Source organism: Pleurodeles waltl, chromosome 2_1 (genome assembly GCF_031143425.1).
Source record: "Pleurodeles waltl isolate 20211129_DDA chromosome 2_1, aPleWal1.hap1.20221129, whole genome shotgun sequence".
NCBI lineage: Eukaryota > Metazoa > Chordata > Amphibia > Caudata > Salamandridae > Pleurodeles > Pleurodeles waltl.
Window position 1 is genome coordinate 367,267,207 of NC_090438.1, and position 26,427 is coordinate 367,293,633.

Genomic DNA, 26,427 nt, shown 5'->3' on the forward strand with positions numbered 1-26,427 from the left:
ATTCGTGGTGGCAAGATGTGTCATTTGCAAAAGTTATTTTTTTTTTACCCAGAAGAGCTTGCAAACCTTAAACCGAAGGCTAAGACACACATGTCCTCACATTTCTGTGATGTGTAGTGATACAATTTGCAGGTAGCCACAAATGTCCTACCACTCACTGTTTCCCCAAATCTCTTGAAAAAATGATACCACACTTTTGTGGGTTGGCCTAGCCCCTGCACGAGGAAAGGGCCCAAAAGCCAATATGGTTACATCAACTTTTTGCCACTGAAAACGAAACCCTTTTTTGCAATTTGGGTACCTAACCCGCACATCACTTAAACCTAGACCACAAGGGGAGTCCAGGGAAGTGTGAATCTCATCAGGCTTTCCTACCTAGAAGTCATTGCAAAACTCAAATTGTGTGTAAAAATAAAATTCCCTCACATAATTTCCTGCAGAAAAGTTCCATAATCTGTGGGTATTCACAAATGTCCTAAAACCCATCGTTCACCAAATCTCCTGTTAAAAATGGTACTTTGTGTGGATGGGCCTAGTGCCCATCTATTTCACTTGATTGGCCTCTCTTTATGATTCTAACTGTAACTGACATCATAGGAAAAAGTGCTGCTTCATCTTAGATTTGGAACCTATAATAAAAACCTATGGAGGGGCCACCACTTTGGGACCTGCTGGTTATAAGGCTTTCCCACACTCTTTACAGGAAAGTGGGTGTTCATTTTGTAAATAGGTCCAATTTTCACATCCTTCAGCCTCCAATGAATTTCAGAATCTTGCCATTACCTTTTATGCCTGTTGCTCCAGGCAACTCATAGACCACCTGTTAGAAATTGGGTTTCTGAGTGGCAGAGGTATGCACCCTGACCAAGCAGGAACCATAATCCTAGTCAGGCTAAGTGTCAGGCCAACCGTAAATGAAACTGTGCTCACCCTATGGTAACTTGGCACAGACTAGTCACGCTTAACTTAGAGGCAATGTGTAAAGTATGTGTGCAACACTTCATAAAGTAAAACAGCAAACCACACCACACAAAAGATACCACGCCTAGTTAGAAAAATAGAACTTGATTAGATAAATAAAACAAGACAAAAAAACAATAAAATCCAATAAGTTTAACTTGACTTATGATTTTTTAAACTGTAAAATAGTGTTTAGAAGAAAGAGTGCCAACCAGGGATATCCACTCACGCTGGACTGGGACAAAGTTTAAAGTTCAGGCTGACCACTGATGGAGTTTGGGGTGGACACAGGGTCTCAGGCCCATATTGATACTTTTTGATGCTGAACTGTGCTAACGCAGTTCAGCATCAAAAATTTACCGCCGGCTAGCGCCATACCATTATGCCGACCGGACGTCATATTTATGGGATGACGCTAGCCGGCAGTAAGGGCCGGCTAACGTCATGAAAAAGGAGGGAAGCTGTGGGGGAACAGGGGGTTTAGAGTCAGAGGATGACGCTAGTACGGGCAGAGCCAAAAAAATGCCTCTGCCCAGACTAGCGTCCTTTTCTGACGTTAGAACCCCATGGACATGACTCCTGTCTCAGTTAAGACAGGAGTCATGCCCCCGAGCCCAATGGCCTTGCCCAGGGGACTTATGTGTTCTCTCCTTAAATTGTGGTTTGAGTGGCATATACACAATTGGCATTTTCGATATACTTGTAAGTCCCTTGTAGAGTGGTATAACATATTCCCAGGGCCAGTGAATTACATGCTATCAGCTGGCCTGCAGCACTTATTGTACCACCCACATAAGTAGCCCTCCCAAAACTTGTACCAGGTCTGCCATTGCAGCCTGAATGCAGTTAACCTTCCATGTCAACTTGGCATTTACAACCCCTTGTCAAGCTTTAAACTCCCATTTTACTACCCATACATCACCCCTAAGGTAGGCCTTAGGAAGCCCATAGGAAAAGTGCTATGTAATTAAAAGGTAGGACATGTTCTTCTAAGTTTTACATGGCCTGGTAGTGAAACGCTCCCAAATTTGTTTTTCACTACTGTGAGGCCTACCCTCCCACAGGATAACATTGGGAATTCCACATCACATTTAATAAGATGTAATTCCTAATTGAAAGGAGGTAGATCTGTCATGCATTTGTTATAACCTGTTTGTAATTATAAATTCATTGTATTGGTAAAATCTGAATTTTTCCTTATAATTTTGAAAATGTTACATTGCTGCTGTTGCAGCATCTTTGTGACTGTTTTGATTTATGCACAGTGTGCTCACCTTCACATTAAACATTGATTAAACCAAGACAAATTCTACTATCCTCCTAGTGCACAAGCCATCTGACTGAGACTTTTGCTGTTTGGCAGGTTGGCTGAAAAAAATCTTTCAACATCGGGTTTTGATCAATGATGGACAACCTGCATAAGTTCACACATGATCTAAGAAAAAAAAAAGGACACCTGAATTAATGAATTACGAGACATATATGGTGTTCCATGGAGGCATATTTCCAAAAGGTGTGATATCTATTGCTGGTGGTGAACACTAAAAAAGTAAACCTTCAATTTAATGAGCAACCAGGTGACACTTTAATGACTGCCTAAATGTATGAAGGTTCAGTTCCTTTCACATTACAAGCAGAAAGTGTTGCAGGAACAGAACCAGTGCATTGCCTTCGATCCATATGCACCTCAGAAATGACGCATCACGGCGGTTGAGAATCAAGGTAGGTGCTCCTGTGCAGGAAACAACGATATGGCCTTAGCACCATAGTTATGCCCGGTGCTAAAATCTAGCCTGGGGGCCTTAAGTAATGCAACTAAGCTTGCTTAGAGCCATTATTTAACACCAGGGTCAGGGCAGGTGTTAGGGAACCTGTGGGCCTTTTTCCATGGTCAGAGACCATGGAAAGAGCCCACAGGTGCCCTTCCCTGGCCCCAGGGACACCCTCACACACCACCACCCACACCAGAAAGACACCTAAGGATGGAGGGACCCCATCCCAGGTAAGCAGAGTTAGGCATGGGTAAGTATTTCTTTTTTATTTCAAAGTGCAATGGAGGGAGCTAACTTGGGCCCCCTACATGGGACTGAACAAACAGGTGACACTTTAAAGACTGCCTGAATGTATGATGGTTCAGTTCCTTTCAGATTTCAAACATAAACTAGTTTCAGAGTTTTGGGTCTGGTATGTCAATATTTTCACACACCCCCCCCCAACCCTTCACTCCCCTGCAAAATTCACCCTGTACTCTGATATGCACTGGTTTAATTAAATGTTTGGGTGTGAAACGCATTCTTGTTCTTCGTGATCAGATCATAGACCAGCAACGTGGTATTCTTTTTATCAGCAAGACCTGGCTAACAGAAAATTCAACATTAGTCTACAAAAGCCTGGTCTCCACCACAGATACATATGTACAGCATTTCAGGACTAAGTACCAGGCTATTTATGACTTCTCATACCTACCTATTTACCCTTTTGTATCACTCCCCAGACCATGTACAGTGAACTGTTACTTTATACCTAGGTTTGTATGTTACAAATATACATACATACATTACTACATTGGTATTTATGAAAACAAATGCAAACTTTGGCAGGGCAGAATTATTGTTCAGTCAACATCTGGAGTAATAAATAAAAAGACATCCAGGCATTCCGTCCATATTTTATTTATTTGTACCATTTACCGAATATTGAGATTTTTCTCAAGTCCAACAGCTGAAGCTGGAACCTTAAATAAACTTAAACACAGCATATGCTGTATCATGCACAAAGTTTAATTTACATGATACATTATGATAAAGCAAAGCTATTGTTTCGTGACTATGTAAAGGATATAATGCAATTTTGGCCAGGAGATACCCCTGACCCAGAAATCTACAGCATAAAAGAAAGTAGATGTCCTACATACAACCAAAAGAGGAAATAATTTGGCTTCAGCACAGGAAGCAACCACACACCAAGGTGATTGATTGTGTATAAAAAGGAGAAGCAATACACTGGTCTCAGTATGGACTATTGCTGATTTAATCCAATGACTAAGTGTAGCCATGGAAAGTTTGAGACCTTTATGTCTAGCTCCAAAGATACCAAAACAACATTCAGAACATCCTAAAGAGGATATCCTATCAAGGTAAGTCAAGACTGCTCTAATTCAAACAGATAAACATCATCTTCTGAGACTCTAGGAAAAATAACATCATAATTCAAATGAAAATAATATAAGACACAAAAGAGGTGCCACCACCTAAAATCAATTGCTTAGATCTAACAGTATGAGTGAAACACACAAATATCTCCAGTAATAGCGACTAGAAAACTGATTCCATACGTTAATAAATCCAAAGTAATTTTTGAAAATGGGCAAAAGGGGGTACCTGGAAGGAATGCTAAACCAAAGGAAGGCCACAGATCGAATATAACATTTGAGCAAAACTTGTAAAGCACACTTACACTGGACGGTTTCTTGGCGCTGAAATGGAATGATGAAATAAAGGTGCAGATGGTGAAGATTTCATTGTATGCTTCACTAAATAACCAGGTTTTTAACACTTTCCTTAATTTTTGTAAGAAGTGGCTGATCTGATCTCTGGGGGTAAAGATTCCCAGATATTTGGTGTGGTGACTGAAGATCTAAGGCCCCGCCACCCTCTTCTTAAATTTGGATACCGACAGATAGTTCATATGTATGGAGTTTAATATTCGTTTTGGTAGTGTACTTCAGGAGATGAATGCCACACTGGTGTTGCTGAGTGCTTTCAAAATAATGTCGCCGGTTTTGAATATTGTTCTTTGTTTCACTGGCAGCCAGTGGAGTTCTTTCATCAGAGGGGTAATATGGCATTGTTTAGGCTGTTGATAAATTAATTGAGCTGCCTGCTTCTGAGCTATTTGAAGTCTATTGATGAGGCATTTAGGAAGGCCCACGTATAGGGAGTTGGTATAGTCTATCCTAGATATCACAAGTGCAATGATAGCTTGGATAAGTGCCTCTGGGGTCAGGAATTTTAACATTTTCCTGATTCCATGGAGCACTTAAAAAGATGATGAGATGATTCCTCCGATTTGTGGCTTCAAGGATAGTTCACGGAGGCTCTTTACTGATATTTTTGGGGAAGGGGAACTCCCATCTCAAGAGGCTGGAATGATGCTAGTCAATAATCAATCTTATTTTTAGTAATGACAATTACAGTTTTACAGTTTTATCTGAATTCAGTTTCAAATGGGTGCTGTTCATCCAGTCATGGATGAACCACATTGTGTCTTGAAAGTTCTTCTTAGATTCTTGGGAACTGCCAATCCTAAATAAGTAATTACAAGTCATCAGCATAGCTATAGGTCATACATTTTCTCGAGTGAACTAGTGGATGAATAAAAGGAATGTACAGTTTGAAATGATGTGGAGAGAGGGACAAGCCCTGTGGGACTCCACAATGAAGGTTTACCTTAGGTGAGTTATATGGGGTTAGGCGGACATACTGGGAACAATTTTTCAGAAAGGATCTGACCCACTCCAGTGCTAAGGCCCAGTCCTGCTGCCTCGACACAGTCCACTAGGAGATTGTGATCTACTGAGTCAAAGGCTGTGGACTAGTCCAGGAGAACCAGAGCCAAGGCTACGCCTTTATCACATTCTTTACCAAGAGGATGATTGCCTTTGTAGAGTGGCTTGGGCGAAAACCAGTCTGACATGGGACAAATAATTTAGTCTCTTCTATAAACGTGCACAGGTTTTGTGCTACATGTGTTTTTAATACTTTATCCAGAAAGGGTAGTAAAGATATTGGGCAATAATTTTTCATTGTTAGTTGGCATTCTCCCTTTTCCTTCTGGACCATGATGGACTCCTTGAATGTGCTATGTACCACTCCCAAAATAATAGAATGATTAAGGATTGAGAGAGCTGGGTCTGTGAAATTAAAGAATACATTTTTTAGGAATTACGGTGGGCAAGAGTCATTTGGGGATCCTGATCTTACTTGAATTAACAAATCCTTGAAGCAATCCTTGCTGATGACAGGGAATAAGGAGAGGGTGACAGCGTTCATATCTTCCTGAGCAATCCTGCTTTACAATATGCTTGTGGAAATGCTTTTTTTTAATGATCTTTATTTTATCAATGAAAAATGTATTAAGCGCATCACAGAGGGACTGCGATGGAGTGATGGGTAATGAAACTCTGTCTGGATCAGATAATTCAAAGGCAATACCAAAAATCTCCTTGGATTTATTTGTGGACATGAGGATTTTGTTTGTAAAATAGGTGGATTTGGTTTGTAAGATGTGTGTTTTGTATTCGTTAGGATGTTTTACATAAATTTCATTTGCCTCTAAGGATTGTTTTCCACCATTGTGGATATAATACATTCATAGGAGGGTTCATGATAGGAAAACCTTTGAAAGGACAAAAATGAAAGAACTTTAAGATAGCCACTGACAATCCTAGTTTGAAGCCATCCAATAACAAACCTGTTTCACAAAAACAGATTAAAACTCTGCAAACCTTTAGACAGGGACCATTATTGAAAATATATCACAGAATGCATATAAGCTCTTCTAGTGTAAGATCTCTGGGGCTGTTGTACTTTAATAGTAGCTGACATAGAAAGATCACATTTTTGAAGGCCTGTGCTGTCAGCTTTCAAACACCCAATCTGAGCAGAAGTAACTGATTCGGCTAGAGAGGATGCCAGAGGAATTAACCAAGGAGGGCCTACTTCCAAACTCTAACAGGAGATTGTACCAAACTGTGTAAACCCAATAGGAAGAAATCAATATTACTTGCACACACTCTTGATGATTTTTCTATGGAACCTATGCTAACAAGGAAATGTGATGTGGGAAGTTTGCAAAAGACACTGAGTCCAGGAGATTAATAAGGCTTCCATCCCCAGGTCAATAGATCTTTCATTCAAGAACAGAACATGGGAACCTTTCTGTTGTCCCTTGCGACTAACAGATCCAAATGCAGTGGCTGTCTGGATAACTGGTATGCCCATTGCAGGTGCGAGGGAGATCTGTTTAGTTAATCTGCTCTCTGATTCATTTGTCCCTTAAAATGACCTGCCATCCAAGGTGATACTTGAGGCTTTCCACCACCATAGACAGTGCTGAAGATTGGGACTTTCTTGACAACTTACATAGACCTTGAACCATTTATTATTTGCCGTTATCAAAAATCCCCTGCTGTGGTGATAGGGACAGAAAGTCTGATGACCTCTCGTAATGGCCTTATTGCAAATCAATTTAAGGTTCGATATGTCTCCATTGTGGACCCTCATGCACAAGTCTCCAGAGATTCCAAAGTGGCTCCCCACCCATTAGCGTTGGCATCTGTACTTCATTAAATTATAGTGGGTGATTTATGTCTCTTGCCTTTACAAGGTGATTTTACCATCCTTAGTCTTCCTAGAACTAATGTACCCTTACAAATGAGGCCTGGACAATCACAATCATTGTCCACACCATAGTCAAGATGGTCCACTTTCATTCACCAGGGCTCAATCTTAGAAACTTTAAAACTTTAAAACTAGGTCCAACATTATTGCACATTCCACTCCTCACGTCTTTAATGCTTCTGTGGGAGTTTCTTGCAGCTGCCCCTTGAGACCACTTATGAATGATCCTCTTCTTGCAGCCTCCAAGTGACTAGCTCACCTTATAATCAATGCTGTAGGCTTCAGTACTAATAGCATGTAGAAAGTAACTTGTATGTGGTCTGGGTGCCTTTGGCCATCTGGGCTTCCTGAGAAGCAAGGCCTGGACTTAGACCTAGGCCTGGCTGGTAAACCCTCGCGGCCACAACCCTGGAAAAGGGTTGGCCAGGTCTGGTAGGGTGTGCTTTCCAAGCTGGATGCACTGGTTCTAAGAACCACACATTTGCGGAATGAAGGTTTGCAGATTGCAAGTTTGAATTAGAGGTGAGAGTGGCAAAATGGTGGGTGGAAGCATGGACCTTGGGCACAGTTCAGTACCTCCCATTCACAGCTCCTCACCCAGCAATCAACTCAATGCAATTGGCTGCAACATTGCTCACCACGGCCTCTGACCTCTGATCTCTGCCCTCTGCACGCCAGTGCTTCACTACTCGACTCCTGCTCTGAAAACAGCCACAGAGCAGCAACCAAAAAAAGACCATTCTAATTCTGGCAACTCCATAAGGTACCACGGGAGGACTTACCGCTCACTCTTGAAAATAACTGCACCAACTGGGTGGAGTCTGAATGCAAGCAGAAAGGCCCGCCTTCAACTTAACCTCTTGATTCCTTAGCTGAAACTCAGCTAGTGGCATCAGTAGTTGAAAATGTTGCCTCTGCAGTTAGGCACCTCTTGTACACTATCCCAGCAGTGTAAATTTTGTCCGTCAGTGTGGCTGTCCATTTGTCAGTGATACCAATTATGGGATACACATATTCTGTCTCCTTCTACACAGCATAAAACACTTCTCCCCACATAACACAGCCAGTAGTAACACTTGTTCCACCTAGGCTACAACTAGAACTCTTTTCTCACTTTTCCATATCTGTGGTTCACTCAGGCTGGCTGTTAGAGAAAAAATGAACTTTATATCACTAAGTACCATTCATTGAGCACTACACAATATTGATTACAAGTTACTTTCACTTTTTTAAGGTCCATTTTAAAGGTACTTCTTTTACCAACTCTAAAGAACCTTTCTTGTAAATGTTACTATGTGTCAAGTAGCAGTGATGACACACCAAAGTAAATTTGAGAAACACACATTTTAACTATATTCCACAGTTATAGCCAGAAAACTAAACAGGTTTCTTAGGGCTACTTGACTCCCATGTGGTGACCACACCTGAGCAATCAACAGAGAAAATGAAAGAAGTGTTATGCTTAATCGCACAATCAAGCACTAAACAATTACTGAGTGCAAATTTTAACACTCCAAGACAATTTTTGTTTATGTGATAATATGTACTAAACAAAAATGTTAAGAACTGAATGTCACATTCTAATGCAAAATCTATATCAAAAGCCAATTAACTATAGATAACCTCACTCTCAAGGCACTGAATAAAGAGGGAATAATAAAGAGGTTTAACTAACATTAACCAAGCGGTGAATCTGGCAGATAGTTCCTGCACTCACTAAAGAAACAGATACCTTTTCTACAATTGCAGCCTTGAGAGCAAGATTATGGTGTGAATTTCAAATTAAGCTAAATTTGAATGGCTATTTTTGATTACCGCTAATCACATATTATCCTTTCTTAACTTCTAAAGGACATCAGGGAGCTCATTAACAAGGCACATACAATTTGAAGATATCCAATTCAGGACTAGCCAAGCATTGTCTCAATCTGTGTAACAGAAGTGGGACCACTTTAGAACATCCTTTGACCTAAATTAAGAATAGTGCCAATTTTACTATCTCCTCTTCAAAAAGGCATAAAGGTCTAAATGCCTAAAATCTGTAGAATGCTTGCTAAGCTGTGCTACATGTCCTAATTCTCATGTGTTCACTAATTACATTGATATATCTACATTTGATAGTAAGGGCTGGCAAATAACCAACCACGGTCTGACACCATTACATAGCTGCTCTGATGCTTGTTTTACCTTATTTACTTTGCTGTGTCACATTGGCATGTGGCTACCTTTTGCCAAATGCATCAATACTGTGGTAATTTAATGATAGACAACAGTCTCATGTGGCAATAGGGTCACCAAGTAAGAGAGCAGAGAGATTGTCTACTAAGGCATCAATCCTGGGGGGGAAACATCACTTACAATGCGGCAAATGCAAAAAGATGCATTTACCACAATGCCTTTACCACGCATAAGGGTTTACCATGCATGGCTTTACCAAACATGCCTTTACCACAGATATACCTTTACCACTCATGCATTTACACTGAATTTCATTGTAAAGACATGTATAGTAAAGGTGTATGCGTGATAAAGGTTTTAAAGGTAAGTACAGGTAAGTATTAAGTGGGATGGTAAAGGCATTTTTAAGTTTTAGGTTGGGTATGGGATTTGAGGTGGTAAGGGCATTTTTAGGTTTTAGGGTGGGCATGGCTTTTTGGGTGGTAAGGGCATTTTTAGGTTTTAGGGTGGGTATGGGTTTTGGGATGGGAAGGGTATTGTTAAGTTTTAGTGTGGGTATGGGTTTTAGGGTGGTAAGGGCATTTTTGTTTTAGGGTGGGTATGAGTTTTGGGGTGGTAAGGACATTTTTAGGTTTTAGGGTGGGTATGGGTTTTTGGATGGTAAGGACATTTTTAGGTTTTAGGCTGGATATGGCTTTTTGGGTGGGAAAGGCATTTTTAGGTTTTAGGCGGGGTATGTGTTTTTGGGTGGAATAGGCATTTTTAGGTTTTTGGGTGGAATGGGATTTGGGGTGTTAAGGACATTTTAAAGTTTTTGGGTGGATATGGCATTTGCATTGGTAAGGGCATTTTTAGGGTTTAGGGTGAGTACGGGTTTTGGGGTGTTAAGGGGTGTTCAGGTTTTACGGTGGGTATGGGATTTGGGGTGGAAAGGTAATTTGTAGGGTTTAGGGTTTTTGGGTGGAAAGGTGTGTGTGTACGTATATATATATATATATATATATATATATATATGTGTGTTGTTAGACTTGGCATCCTTGGCGTGGTCTCCCCTAACTTTTTGCCTCTGTTCCCCATGTTACTGATGTGTGTTGGACTGTTTTTGCTGTTTTTGTTACTCTGGGCACTTTACCACTGCTATCCAGTGCTAAAGTGCAAGTGCTCCTATGGAAAATGTAGGTGTAATTGGATTTCCATGATTGGCATATTTGATTTACTGGTAAGTCCCTAGTACAGTGCACTAGAGGGGCCTGTAACTAAAATGCTACTAGTCACCTGCAGCTCTGGTTGTGCCACCCACATTAGTAGCCCTGTAAAAATGGCTCAGACCTGCCAATGCACTGTCTGTGTGTGCAGTTTTAAACTGCCAAATTCGACTTGGCATGTGTATCCACTTGCAATGCCTAAACTTGCCCTTTTCTGACATGTAAGACACCCCTAAGGTGGGCCCTAGGTAGCACCAGGGGCAGGGGGCAGTGTATGGTTAAGGTAGGACATGTACTAATGTGTTTTATATGTCCTGACAGTGAAATACTGCCAAATTCGTTTTTCGCTGTTGCAAGATCTATTTCTCTCATAGGTTATCATGGGGGCTACCTTTAAATATGATTAAAGCGTTGATTCCCTTTGGGATCAGATGGACATGTCGAGTATGGGGTCTCTGAACCCACAATTTAAAAATACATCTTTTAGTAAAGTTTGTTTTGAGATTGTGTGTTTGAAAATGCCACTTTTAATAAGGTATTTTCCAGCTTAAATCATTCTGTGACACTACCTGTTTGTGGATTCCCTGTCTGGGTTAGTTTGACAGTTGGGCTGTTTGCACCTCTCTCTAGACAGTGACACAAAGGGAGCTGGGGTGTAGCCTACATATACTGACGAGCCATCTGTGCTAGGAGGGAGGGAAGGAGTGGTCACTTACACCTGAAAGGGCTGTGCCTGCCCTCACACAATGCAGTGTCCAATCGCCAGGTGTGTGTCTGGGGCCTGACCTTAGCAAGGCAGGATCTCACAAACAGGACAGACTTTCCTTTGAAGTAGGCCTACTTCAAAAGGCCAAAATGGGTATAAGAGGAGCACCCAAACCCCTGAAAGTTAGATCACTTCTGGAAATCGAGAGGAACCTCTGCCTGGAGGAGAGTTGAAGAGCTGAGGTGAAGGGCTGCCCAGCCCTGCCTGTGACTGCTTTGTGGCACTATCCTGCAGTTGCTGCTTCTGCCTGTGCAAGGGGACGAAGACTGGATTTTGTTGTGCATTCCTGCTTGTGAAGAAATCTCCAAGGCCTTGACCTGAGCTTTGCCTCCTGTTGTTGAAGTCTCAGGGCCATCAAAGACTTCCCCTGCCAGCACCTGGACTCTCTGGTGAGACTTCTGCCCCGCCAAGTGGTGCCCTATTCAGTTCCTGGGCCCTTGAAAGGTGAAGCTGGCAGATCAAGACTGAATATCCAGGCACAGACCGCCGTGCGGGGAAAATTACAATGCATCTTCCGAGATGCGGCTGAGAAACGATGCGCCGCTGGCTTCGCAGCTGAAATCTACGCTCCACCTGCACCGCGGCTGGAAGATTGACATACGCAGCTGGAGAACCGACACACAGCACCCATGGACGGAGGCTGATAACGTTGCAACCCACATAGCATGGTTTTGCTGATATCAAGCAGCAGGATTTTCAATGCAAATCCGCTGGGCGCAGAAAAACAACGCAAAGCCTGCCCGGACCCAAGGTGCCTGTCCAGATCGACGAATCGCTCTCCTGTGGAGAGGAAAAACGACACACTCCGACCCGACCGGAGAAGGAACGACGCACAGTCTCACTTGTGAGTGAGAAATCGATGCATCAATGGCCTTTTCCGATGCACACTCACCCGTGCGGTGTTATTTGGCACAAACCAGTTACTTTTTCACACTAACAGCATTAGCACTTTTTTCTAAGCATTTAAGACTCATTTTGTTTCTTAATTCATAACTTGACTTGTGTATGGTGGATTTTTGTCATTTTATTTTTGTTTTGTTCAGATAAATATTACCTATGTTTCTAAACCTGTGTTGTGTCATTTTGTAGTGTTTTCACTTAGTTACTGTGTTTGTTGGTACAAATACTTTACACCTATACTCTGAAGTTAAGCCTGCCTGTTTGTGCCAAGCTACCAAGGGGGTGAGAAGGGGTTAACTGAGGGTGATTCTCCTTTACCCTGACTAGAGTGAGGGTCCTTGCTTGGACTGGGGGTATCCTGACTGCCAACCAAAGACCCCATTTCTAACATGTGTGTATATATATATATATATATATATACATCTTTATGTTATACTTACCTCTACTTTTTACCACGCATGTGCCTTTACCAACCATGCCTTTACTGCAAAATTTTCTTGGTAAAGTTATGCGAGGTAAAAGCATATGTGTGGTAAGTGCATGCATGGTAATGACCATGCGTTGTACTTACCACGCTGTAAAAGCAAGCGTGGAAAGTGCATGCGTTGTTCCATCATGAGACAGTTGAATAAACAGATGTCTTAATAAGTGGGAACACAGCATGAGTGTTTCTCCATCATTTTCTTACCTCACAGCTCTCATCATCTTGGAGGCAACTGACTTTTCAGAGAAGCAAGCCAGTTCTCTCATCTTCTGTACAGGACACCAGATTGAACATGAATCTGTTTCTTTGGCATTCACAGTCCCATGAAGATAAGAGGGGCATTCTACATAAGGGCCACAAACATAAGCTTAATTAGCTCTAAAAAGAACCACTATTTGGTCCACACAGTATTACTTTCACATGCCTGGCCTTACTCCAATAATGTACAAAAATATATTTTCCATTAAAGTCTCCCTGCGATCTACTTTGAATCGGGAAAATTAGACAAACAACAAGGAGAATATCAGAATATGTTTGATTGTTGGATTATGGCTAACTTTACAAAAAAAACGTTTTTTTTGCCACAATCTTATACTTTAAACATAGCCCTGACTTTGCCAGTTAATCAATGAACTGTATTGATTACAATGTTTTGAAAATCTTACATTCTCTATGATGTCCACTAAGTTGTCACATTGTCTCTTGTTTCTCTGGTGAGCGCACACCCCATGTTCTTGTGTACTTAATGCCCTCAGCAACCATAAGATATTGACCTATTAATTTGGATGTGAGGGTACCCCCAAAACTGAAACACCCCACTCTGGTTAGATCAAAGCACAGTTCTAATAGAATCTATGCTGAGCACATTGGTAGCTATGGCACAAGCCACCGGAAATCCCCACATTAGTCTATAAAAGTCTGGTTTGGTGATTTTCCAATATAAAACAATGTTTTTATCAATCAAACTTCTTAGTATTTGGCATTCTGGATCCAAACAGAATCACTTGTATTCAACAGTTTTTAAAATCCTTTATCTATAACTTAAATATGAATCCTTTGAAACAATTTGAAATTCAAAAGTGTATTTCAGACACTAGGGGCCATATGTACGAACACTTTTTCCCATAGACATAGAATGTGTAAAAACCTTTGCTACATCTGGCCCTAGATGAATTGAGACTCCCAAACTGCCAACACACAATTATGAATAATCACTTCCTTAGAGCAGATATTTTTTAAAACAAATTTACTGTTAGAATTGGGGTCTTTGGTTGACAGTCAGGTTACCCCCTGTTCAAGCAAGAAGCCTAACTCTAGTCAGGGTAAAAGAGACTCACCCTCAGCTAACCCCCGCTTACACCCTTGGTAGCTTGGCAGAGCAGTAGGCTTAACTTCAGAGTGCTAGTTATAAAGTATTTGTATCAACACACATAGTAACTTAATGAAAACACTACAAAATGACACAACCCAGGTTTAGAAAAATATGAAATATTTATCTAAAAAAACAAGACCAAAACGACAAAAATCCACAATACACAAGTCATCAATTAAAAAGCAAAAAGAGTCTTTATGTAGTTTAAAACACACACTAACACTGTAAGCGTGAAAATGTACCTAGGGTGCATCAAAAATAACCCCGCACAGGCGAGTGTGCATCAAAAAGGGCTTGCGATGTGTCGATTCCACTCACATGCAGGACCCTGCGTCATTTCTCCTTTTGTTGGGTCGGGGTGTGTCGTTCCTTCTCTCCGCAGCAGAGCGAGGTGTTGATCCGGTCAGCACTCTCGGGTCCGGGCAGGTCTTGCATTGTTTTTACACGGCCAGCAGTGTTTGCGTCGGAAATCCAGCCGCACGATGATCCGAAAACCACGCAGCGTGGGTTGCGATCTCCCAGCCTCCATCAGCGATGCTGCACATCGTTTCTCCAGCTCTGTGCATCAATTCTCCATCCTGCTTTTCAAATACATTGCTGGCGTTTCCGACGAGCTCCGATTTTCAGCTGCGGAGCCGGCGGCGTGTCATTTCTTCAGCTGCAAATCAGAGTTGCGTTGATCTTTTCCCCGCATGGCGTTCTGTGTGTGGATTTCCTCCTCTTAGGCTGCCTGCTTCTCTTTTCAGGGTCCCAGAAACTGGATGGGCACCACTTGGCAGGGTAGGAGTCTCTCCAGAGACTCCAGGTGCTGGCAGAGAGAAGTCTTTGCTGTCCCTGATACTTCAAACAATAGAAGGTAAGCTCTAAATCAAGCCCTTGGAGATTTCTTCTCAAGATGGAAGGCACACAAAGACCGGTGTTTGCCCTCTTACTCTGGCAGAAGCAGCACCTGCAGGATAGCTCCACAAAGCACTGTCACGGGCAGGGCAGCTCTTCTTCCTCAGCTCCTCAGCTCTTCTCCAGGCAGAGGTTCCTCTTGGTTTCCAGAAGTGTTCTAAAGTCTGTAGTGTTTGGTCCCCTTCTTATTCCCATTTTCTTCTTTGAAGTAGGCCTACTTTAAAGAAAGTCTCTCTTGAATATGAAATCCTGCCTTCCCCAGGCCAGGCCCCAGACACTCACCAGGGGGTTGGAGACTGCACTGTGTGAGGGCAGGCACAGCCCTTTCAGGTGTAAGTGACCACTCCTCCTCTCCCCCCTAGCACAGATGGCTCATCAGGAAATGCAGACTACACCTCAGCTCCCTTTGTGTCACTGTCTAGTGTGAAGTGCAACCAGCCTAACAGTCAAACTGACCCAGACAGGGAATCCACAAACAGGCATAGTCACAGAAATGGTATAAGCAAGAAAATGCTCACTTTCTAAAAGTGGCATTTTCAAACACACAATCTTAAAATCAATTTTACTAAAAGATGCATTTTTAAATTGTGAGCTCAGAGACCCTAAACTCCACATGTCCATCCGCTCCCAAAGGGAATCTACACTTTAATCAGATTTAAAGGTAGCCGCCATGTTAACCTATGAGAGAGATAGGTCTTGCAACAGCGAAAAACAAATTTGGCAGTATTTCACTGTCAGGACATATAAAACACATTAGTATATGTCCTACCTTAACCCTACACTGCACCCTGCCCCTGGTGCTACCTAGGGAATACCTTAGGGGTGTATTACATGTAAGAAAAGGGAAGGTTTAGGCATGGCAAGTCAGGTTACCCCCTGTTCAAGCAAGGAGCCTAATTCTAGTCAGGGTAAAAGAGACTCACCCTCAGCTAACCCCTGCTTACCCCCTTGGTAGCTTGGCAGAGCAGTAGGCTTAACTTCAGAGTGCTAGTTATAAAGTATTTGTACCAACACACATAGTAACTTAATGAAAACACTACAAAATGACACAACCCATGTTTAGAAAAATATGAAATATTTATCTAAACAAAACAAGACCAAAACGAAAAAAATCCACAATACACAAGTCAAGTTATCAATTAAAAAGCAAAAAGGATCTTTATGTAGTTTAAAACACACACTAACACTGTTAGCGTGAAAATTTACCTAGGGTGCATCAAAAATAACCCCGCACAGGCGAGTGTGCATCAAAAAGGGCTTGCGATGCGTCGATTCCACTCACGAGCAGGACCCTGCGTCGTTTCTCCTTTTGTTTGGTCGAGGCGTGTCGTTCCTTCTCTGCGCAGCAGAGCGATGTGTTGATCTGGTCAGCACTCTCGGGTCCGGGCAGGTCTTGCATTGTTTTTACACGGCCAGCAGTGTTTGCGTCGGAAATTCACCCGCACGATGATCCGAAAACCACGCAGCGTGGGTTGCGATCTCCCAGCCTCCATCAGCGATGCTGCACATCGTTTCTCCAGCTCTGTGCGTCAATTCTCCGGTCCTGCTTTTTAAATACATTGCTAGTGTTTCCGGCGAGCGTCGATTTTCAGCTGCGGAGCCGGCGGCGTGTCATTTCTTCAGCTGCAGATTGGAGTCGCGTTGATCTTTTCCCCACATGGCATTTTGTGCGTGGATTTCCTCCTCTTAGGCTCCCAGCTTCTCTTTTCAGGGTCCCAGAAACTGGATGGGCAGCACTTGGCAGGGTAGAAGTCTCTCCAGAGACTCTAGGTGCTGGCAGAGAGAAGTCTTTGCTGTCCCTGATACTTCAAACAATAGAAGGTAAGCTCTAAATCAAGCCCTTGGAGATTTCTTCTCAAGATGGAAGGCACACAAAGTCCAATGTTTGCCCTCTTACTCTGGCAGAAGCAGCAACTGCAGGATGCAGGATAGCTCCACAAAGCACTGTCACAGGCAGGGCAGCTATTCTTCCTCAGCTCTTCAGCTCTTCAGCTCTTCTCCAGGCAGAGGTTGCTCTTGGTTTCCAGAAGTGTTCTAAAGTCTGTAGTTTTTGGTGCCCTTCTTATTCCCATTTTCTTCTTTGAAGTAGGCCTACTTTAAAGAGAGTCTCTCTTGAAAATGAAATCCTGCCTTGCCCAGGCCAGGCCCCAGACACTCACCAGGGGGTTGGAGACTGCACTGTGTGAGGGCAGGCACAGGCCTTTCAGGTGTAAGTGACCACTCCTCTCCTCCCTCCTAGCACAGATGGCTCATCAGGAAATGCAGACTACACCTCAGCTCCCTTTGTGTCACTGTCTAGTGTGAAGTGCAACCAGCCCAACAGTCAAACTGACCCAAACAGGGAATCCACAAACAGGCATAGTCACAGAAATGGTATAAGCAAGAAAATGCTCACTTTCTAAAAGTGGCATTTTCAAACACACAATCTTAAAATCAATTTTACTAAAAGATGCATTTTTAAATTGTGAGCTCAGAGACCCTAAACTCCACATGTCCATCCTCTCCCAAAGGGAATCTACACTTTAATCAGATTTAAAGGTAGCCGCCATGTTAACCTATGAGAGAGATAGGTCTTGCAACAGCGAAAAACGAATTTGGCAGTATTTCACTGTCAGAACATATAAAACACATTAGTATATGTCCTACCTTAACCATACACTGCACCCTGCCCCTGGTGCTACCTAGGGCCTACCTTAGGGGTGTCTTCCATGTAAGAAAAGGGAAGGTTTAGGCATGGCAAGTCAGGTTACCCCCTGTTCAAGCAAGGAGCCTAACTCTAGTCAGGGTAAAAGAGACTCACCCTCAGCTAACCCCCGCTTACCCCCTTGGTAGCTTGGCAGAGCAGTAGGCTTAACTTCAGAGTGCTAGTTATAAAGTATTTGTACCAACGCACATAGTAACTTAATGAAAACACTACAAAATGACACAACCCATGTTTAGAAAAATATGAAATATTTATCTAAACAAAACAAGACCAAAACGACAAAAATCCACAATACACAAGTCAAGTTATCAATTAAAAAGCAAAAAGAGTCTTTATGTAGTTTAAAGCACACACTAACACTGTTAGCGTGAAAATGTACCTAGGATGCATCAAAAATAACCACGCACAGGCGAGTGTGCATCAAAAAGGGCTTGCGATGCGTCGATTCCACTCACGAGCAGGACCCTGTGTCATTTCTCCTTTTGTTTGGTCAGGGTGTGTCGTTCCTTCTTTGCGCAGCAGAGCGATGTGTTGATCCGGTCAGCACTCTGGGGTCCGGGCAGGTCTTGCATTGTTTTTACACGCCCAGCGGTGTTTGCGTTGGAAATCCAGCCGCACGATGATACGAAAACCACACAGCGTGGGTTGCGATCTACCAGCCTCCATCAGCGATGCTGCGCATCGTTTCTCCAGCTCTGTGCGTCAATTCTCCGGTCCTGCTTTTTAAATACATTGCTAGCGTTTCCGGCGAGCGTCAATTTTCAGCTGCGGAGCCGGCAGCGTGTCATTTCTTCAGCTGCAGATCGGAGTCGCGTTGATCTTTTCCCCGCATGGCGTTCTTTGCGTGGATTTCCTCCTCTTAGGCTGCCAGCTTCTCTTTTCAGGGTCCCAGAAACTGGATGGGCACCACTTGGCAGGGTAGGAGTCTCTCCAGAGACTCCAGGTGCTGGCAGAGAGAAGTCTTTGCTGTCCCTGATACTTCAAACAATAGAAGGTAAGCTCTAAATCAAGCCCTTGGAGATTTCTTCTCAAGATGGAAGGCACACAAAGTCCAGTGTTTGCCCTCTTACTCTGGCAGAAGCAGCAACTGCAGGATAGCTCCACAAAGCATTGTCACAGGCAGGGCAGCTCTTCTTCCTCAGCTCTTCAGCTCTTCTCCAGGCAGAGGTTCCTCATGGTTTCCAGAAGTGTTCTAAAGGCTGTACTTTTTGGTGCCCTTCTTATTCCCATTTTCTTCTTTGAAGTAGGCCTACTTTAAAGAAAGTCTCTCTTGAAAATGAAATCCTGCCTTGCCCAGGCCAGGCCCCAGACACTCACCAGGGGGTTGGAGACTGCACTGTGTGAGGGCAGGCACAGCCCTTTCAGGTGTAAGTGACCACTCCTCCCCTCCCTCCTAGTACAGATGGCTCATCAGGAAATGCAGACTACACCTCAGCTCCCTTTGTGTCACTGTCTAGTGTGAAGTGCAACCAGCCCAACAGTCAAACTGACCCAGACAGGGAATCCACAAACAAGCATAGTCACAGAAATGGTATAAGCAAGAAAATGCTCACTTTCTAAAAGTGGCATTTTCAAACACACAATCTTAAAATCAATTTTACTAAAAGATGCATTTTTAAATTGTGAGCTCAGAGACCCTAAACTCCACATGTCCATCCGCTCCCAAAGGGAATCTACACTTTAATCAGATTTAAAGGTAGCCCCCATGTTAACCTAGGAGAGGGACAGGCCTTGCAACAGTGAAAAACTAATTTAGCAATATTTCACTGTTAGGACATATAAAACACATTGCTATATGTCCTACCTTAACCATACACTGCACCCTGCCCTTGGAGCTACCTAGGCCCTACCTTAGGGTTGTCTGAGAAAAGGGGAAGTTTAGGCCTGGCAAGTGGGTACACTTGCCAAGTCAAATTTACAGTTACAACTGCAGACACTGCAGTGTGAGACATGATTACAGAGCTACTTATGTGTGTGGCACAACCAGTGCTGCAGGCCCACTAGTAGCATTTGATTTGCAGGCTCTGGCACCTCTAGTGAACTTTACTAGGGACTTACTAGTAAATCAAATATGGCAATCATGGATAACCCAATTACATACAATTTACACAGAGAGCAGATGCACTTTAGCACTGGTTAGCAGTGATAAGGTGCTCAGAGTTCAAAAGCCACCAGCAACAGGTCATAAAAATAGGAGGCAGGGGGCAAAAAGACTGGGAATGAACCTGCATAAGCAAATAAGTCCAGCAGTTACCCTTTGAAATCATACATAATTTCCATCCTGAAAATATTTGAATCCATTATGTATTATGCTTCTCGTGAAATTATGTATTACATTTATACATATATTTATATGAATCTATGAAACTCTTTTAATTTAAATAATGTAGCCCATCAACCACAATCGGATAGCATCTCATGATATGTTCCTTTTATTTATAGTTTTGTCTCCTCTTTAAATCTAGTCATCCGGTATTACTTCATAAATCGAATGTTTCTATTCATTAGCCAAAGTAAATAATCCCAGGGAATACTATTACTTTAGCAACATGCAATCTTCAATTTTATCCTTTATTTCAAATGTAGTCTTGTTATCATCAAAGTTGGTTACAAATAAACCCTTAAAAATCAATGAGTAATGGTCACATCATGATAAAGCATTGACTAATATTGATAAAGCATTGACTAATATTGATAAAGCATTGACTAATATCTCTCTCCATCCCATGTGCTAATGTAAGGCAAAATATTTGTTATTACCCCATACTATCTGTCATCCTTAAAATTATTCTAACTACGTTATTTTCTTTTCACAATCATGGCTTGATTTAGAGTTTGAAAGATGGGGTTACTGTCATAAACGACACGGATATCCTTTCCACTGTATTACGATTCCATTATATCCAGTGCTTAATTTGTAAATAAAAATGTGCCGGTGCCCAAACTCCTCCTCTTAAACTGCTGCAATTAAGTGTGAGAACGCGGAATACTGAGGCAGCGTAATCCTGAAGCCATCTCAGACCTCTTCAATCGATTTACAGCCACTCCCTGCCCCTTCAGCTCACTCTTGCAGTTTCTGCTTTCTCCTATTATGAGGCTTTTTCGTTTTTCTCTTCCTCCATCTTTCCCATGTATGTCTTTTGATCGCAGTAAATGCTTGAGGCAGAAAAATAAGTGCCAGCCCTCAAAAATAAGTGCTGGTGCTCTGCACCAGAAACAACAAGCACACATTAAGCACTGATTATATCCTACGCACATCTTTAATTGCAGTAGGGATGGGGAGGCTTCAAAAGGGAGAGGGAGATGGAGCAAATTGAATCAGAGATGGAAAAGAGAGAGAGAAGAGAAGAGAGAGTCAGGAGAGGAAGTGAATTGGGCTGTTAATTTTGCATTTTTGCCAGGACTAGTTTCGGTACCCCAGTCTGGCTCTCCTTGCTGATGCAACAAACTCAAATAATTGCATTCAGATGTGTTGTTTAATGTGAAAAATACTATTTGAGAGGAAATTATGCATTTCATATCGGAAAAAATAGGGTAATCTATTACATGCAAGCCACAAATCTGCTGCGGTAAATCTCCATACACTTATGGAAAGAGGAACGAAGATACAGCATTAAGCAGCTCCATGCTCTGCTTAAAATGTGATTGACAGGCAAAAGTGCCTCTGAAATTCCTTCATATTTTATCAGCCCTACAAAATGACTTATTTTCTCTTTTGAATAGATAATTGATCACCAGTTCAAGTTGCAACCTAGAAACAGAGTTGAACGGCTCCGTCAGAGTCACACAGTCATTTAAATGGGACTAATAGGCACGCCTAAATTTACAGTGAAGGTCAGTTCAAATACAAACACTTAAAATGGAAATGGCTTTTCGTTTTTTCATCCATATGCACCGATCAGTGTCACATAAATCCAAACTAGACGCAAGGATATATTGAAAAATGAGTAATGTGTAAGTACACAGTGTTTTTCTAAAACACCCACAGCTAGAAGGAACCCCAGTAATGTACTGCTTTTCTTCTTGCTTGGAATAGTTATAAGAGACCTTAATTCTTCACTTTTTACTGTTTCATTGTTGTACCACCCCGATACCTACTTTTCATTTTGTGGAAGTCAACCACTGGATAAAAATGCAGCCAAAGGAAAGAGTAGCAAATAATGAATTAATTACGAATGTGATTGGCACTGAGCACCACTGACCACTCCATTCTCTTAAAAAACATTCAGCCAATGAATATCCAGGTTTTATTACGGATAGATCAAATCATAGTGTTCCTTCTTATCTCATCCACATAATTCGACATGAAGAATGCCACTGGGGAGGACCTCCTCTACTTATTCTGTAAACTATAATGTGCATCCATTTCCTTCCATTTAGGTACTCTAAGTGCTTTAGGCAAGCATTCAGACTACTTCTAAATGTTTCTTCTGTTTGTCCGATATGGCAATTGAGGCTGTGTGTGTGTGTGTGTGTGTGTCTAGAAAGCTGGTCAACTATATCCAGGTTCAGATACGGACAGGCAATATGCCTAAGTACGAAAATAAAAGTAGCTCCATTTGCCAATTGGGTAGTAAAAATGTTTGTAAATCTAGCAACTCAGATTTTTCTAAGACATATTCTCTAGATGGTTTCTGAAGGGTGGAAACCGTTGGCATTTGTGGTTGTTGCAGGCAATAGGTCTGGGAAATATTAGTGAAATACAGCAGTGAAACTATTGAGAAATATCTGCTCTTGTAACGCAAGGTGCTTTTGGTTCATCAATGCTCCCTACAAGAGGACAATAAAATCCGCAGTGTTCCTTCTTCATTCCCTCATTGTTGTCTACTACTTTCCTCTCCTCATGTCTCACTTTTCCATCTCAAGTGCCCTTCTCAGCACGTCAGGCAACTCTACCATCTTCTTTTGGAATTGAAAATATGATTGTCAGGTTACATATCTTGCTTTCCTACACGCAGGTTAACTTTCAAATATGCTTTACGCTTATTCATACTTGCTAGCAGTAAATTAAACATAGACCTCTTTAGAAAATGCATTAAGAACCTGAGCTACATATTGGTAGCACAATTAAAATAAATGATGGGTTTCATCAGATCATCATGTGCTTTAATCCTGTAAACCAGTTTACCAGAAGACACAGTTGACTGGCAGATATAGGTGATCATATACCACTGTTAGAAATTGTGTTTCTGGTTGCCAGAGGTATTCACCCTGTCCAAACAGGAACCACAGTCCTAGTCAGGGTAAGTCAAATGCACACCATATATAATCCTGTGCTCATTCTCTGGTAGCTTGGCACAAAGCAGTCAGACTGAACTTAAGTGGCAATGTGTAAAGTATTTGTGCAACACTTCAAGCAGTAAAACAGTGAAAATACCACACAAAAGACCAGTGAAAACACCACACCAATGACACCACACCTGGTTAAAAAATAGGGCTTCTTTTTATGAAGGGCAAAATGACAAAAATCCAATAAGAAGAAGTCGAGATATGAATTTTTAAAGATTAAAAATGCAATAAATAGCTTTTAAAAAGCCTAACGCGCTAACAGTGGATAGCTGGTCGTGCTAGACCGAGTGAAATCCAAAACATTCAGCCGTCCGCAAAGGAGCGCAGGTTTGATACAGTCCCAGATAAGTACTGTTGAAGTTTTACCTTCTCAAGAATTAAGCCAAGGTTCCCGTTCATGGTTGAGAAGTTCGCAGGGAGCAAGGAGAGCGGCTCTGGCTGTGGTCCGTGGGTGCAAAGAGTTGGTCGGGTGTCATGGATGGGCAGACTGGAACCTCATAGATACTTGCTGTGTGAAGAAATGATCTAGCAGCAGCTCGCTCTGATCTTTCAGGCAAGGGGTGTGGGTTTGGTGTGAGCAGGCCCATTCGTGGTCATGAAGAGCCCAGAAGCTTGATTTTAGAATCCATAAAAACCCTTACAAGGACCTAGGGCTGGAGCGGCATTCCTTCGGGGTCAGGAGCTGGTTGAAGATGGGTTCAGGAGCTGTTGCAGGTGAGTTGGAAGTCTTTTGTGTCCCTGAGACGTCTAAAAACAGGAGGCAAGCCGGCAAGCCCTTGGAGTCACTTTGATTCTACGATGTAGAGATGCAGGTCCAATAATCTTCACTCCGAGGCAAGATGGCAGCAGGTGGCAGGCCATCTCAGCAAATCAAGGGTGCAGCATAGTAGCAGCTCAGCAGATTGGCAGTCCTTGCAGCAGCAGTCCTTCGTCATGCAGTTGTGATTTTAAATTGTGATTCCAGAGACACCAAATAAGGGAGTCCCATCTCTGACAATATTGGACAATTGTATCGTAGAGATAGGCTTTGCCGTAGTGAAAAACGAATTTAAGAGTTTCTTACTATTAGGAGATGTAAAGACTAAAAGTACATAACCTGTTTTTTAAATACATTACACCCTGCCCATGAGCTGTCCAGGGCCCACCTTAGGGGTGACCTATATGTATCAAAAAGGAAGGTTTAGGCCTGGCAAGAGGTTTAACTTGCCAGGTCGATACTGCAGTTTAAAAATGCACACAGGCTCTGCAATGGCAGGCCAGAGACATGGTTAGTGTTTAATTTACAGATCCTGGGCACATGTAGTGCACTTTACTAGAGACTTAGATATTGCCTAGTAAATTAAATATGTCAATTGGGTGTGAAGAAATGTTACCATGCTTAGAAAAAGAGCACATACACTTTAGCACCGGTTAGCAGGGATAAAGTGATAAGAGTCATAAAGCCAACAAAAGACTGTTTGTGATGACCCTTCAGAGAGGGACATTTTCCAAAAACCATGATGGTCAATGTTCCTACTATGGTTAGCTCAAGCAACCCATAGTTGAAAGGCTTGCATTTTTTGCTGCAAACTCATTCTTTACTTTTGCATTGAATAAAATAGGAACCACTGTGTTGGACACTCCCATTTACACTTCTAAACTGTATATCTGTGGTATCAAGGTGTAGACAGAAACATATGTCAAGTTAGGCATGGTTTTGTGTGTGTATAATCTATCTGTGCATAACTTCTATAACAAAAAATGGTGGTGTCAAAGGGAATGCCACTTTCATTTGGGCAGAGCTTAAACTCCAGGTTTCCCTTGGAGTAAAAGTGGCAACCCTACCCCAGGCAAATATAAAACACAATTAACAAAATCCCAGTGTACAGAGGTCTCCCAAAAATGTCTGCACTCCTGACAAGTCCTTTGTTCTTCCCCTTTTGATGGCTCTGGTTGACAGCTATCATTCTTAGAAAATAGAAAACATAACATAGCACAAGGGCATGGATATTGATTTGCTAGTGAATGCGGCATGGATGCTACAGCAATATTGGTGACCACAGAGTTAATAAATAGCTGCTGAATGTTTTTCTTCCACTAAGCACTAGAAATTATTGTTTCATAACTTTCAATTACTTTGGCTATGGAAGGAATAAAATGTCCATCAAACAATATCTTGCTTGTCTGTGTGGCTCAGCAACTCCTCTGCCACTGTATCAGATGTGCTCCATGCAACAGTGAATGAAAAAAACAGCTAAGCTGATAGTGGTGTAGGACTCTCCTTGTAAGAACAAGACTGCTGGATTTTGGGCAGCAGCACCACCGAGCATGGGGGACTGAGTCTGATCCCACCCTGTGTGATGGTTCTTGCCTAACCCTTTTGGCTAGCCAGCAGCACCTCACAGGAAGGTAAAGGTGATATGTGGCTGCATCTCATGACACTCTAAGACTCCTCAGGTAAGTCATGGGTGGAACAGATCTTACCCCTTTCTCTCAGTTATACATGTCTCAGGCATGCAAAGACAAATAGAAGCATGATTTGTTCAATGTGTTTTATTGAATCAACTGCATTCTATGTAAAAAGGCATGAACTGTGATTATCAGGATAATGAAACACAACACTATTAGCATGGTGACTAGAAAAGTGAAACAGAGGAAAAGGCCCACCATACTGTCAAAATAGTAATTCTAAAATCCCTACCTACACTACTAAGATTCTACATGAGAGCAAGAGCAGTGTTAGCCCTAATCTGCCAGTCTAGCCCCTGGAAGGGAACCCAATCCCGAAACGTATTCTAAAGGTAGAGAAGAGGTCTGTTGGTCTGTTGGTAGTCCTCCCACATGGATGAAAAGAAGGTGCAGAGTCTCAGCAGAAACTGTGATGACAGCGTGGAGCATAAGATGGCTGGCTAGCTAGAATGTCCCCTCTGATGGGGTGGGGGCAGTGTGGTGTTTCATAATAAAACATGTTGCTGTTCTAAAAACTGCCCTCATGTGGCAGCAGATATCTTTCTGTGCAGGGTAGACATTGTACTCTTTGAACCGGCAATACCCGGTAAACTATAGTGTGCAGCCTTGTGCACAGCACAGGATGAAAATGTTGTGCAAAGAAATGAATAACGAGTTCTGCATGGAAGGCAAACTGATGAAAATAATAAAACATCTCCTCTAAAATTAATCTGTGCTAAAATATTAAGAGGAATAAAAATGGCATGTAACTAGGTGGAAGGGTACATGTCTCAGGCCCAGAGATAAAACAATGTGCCTGTTGAAATGGTAAAATAACCTCATG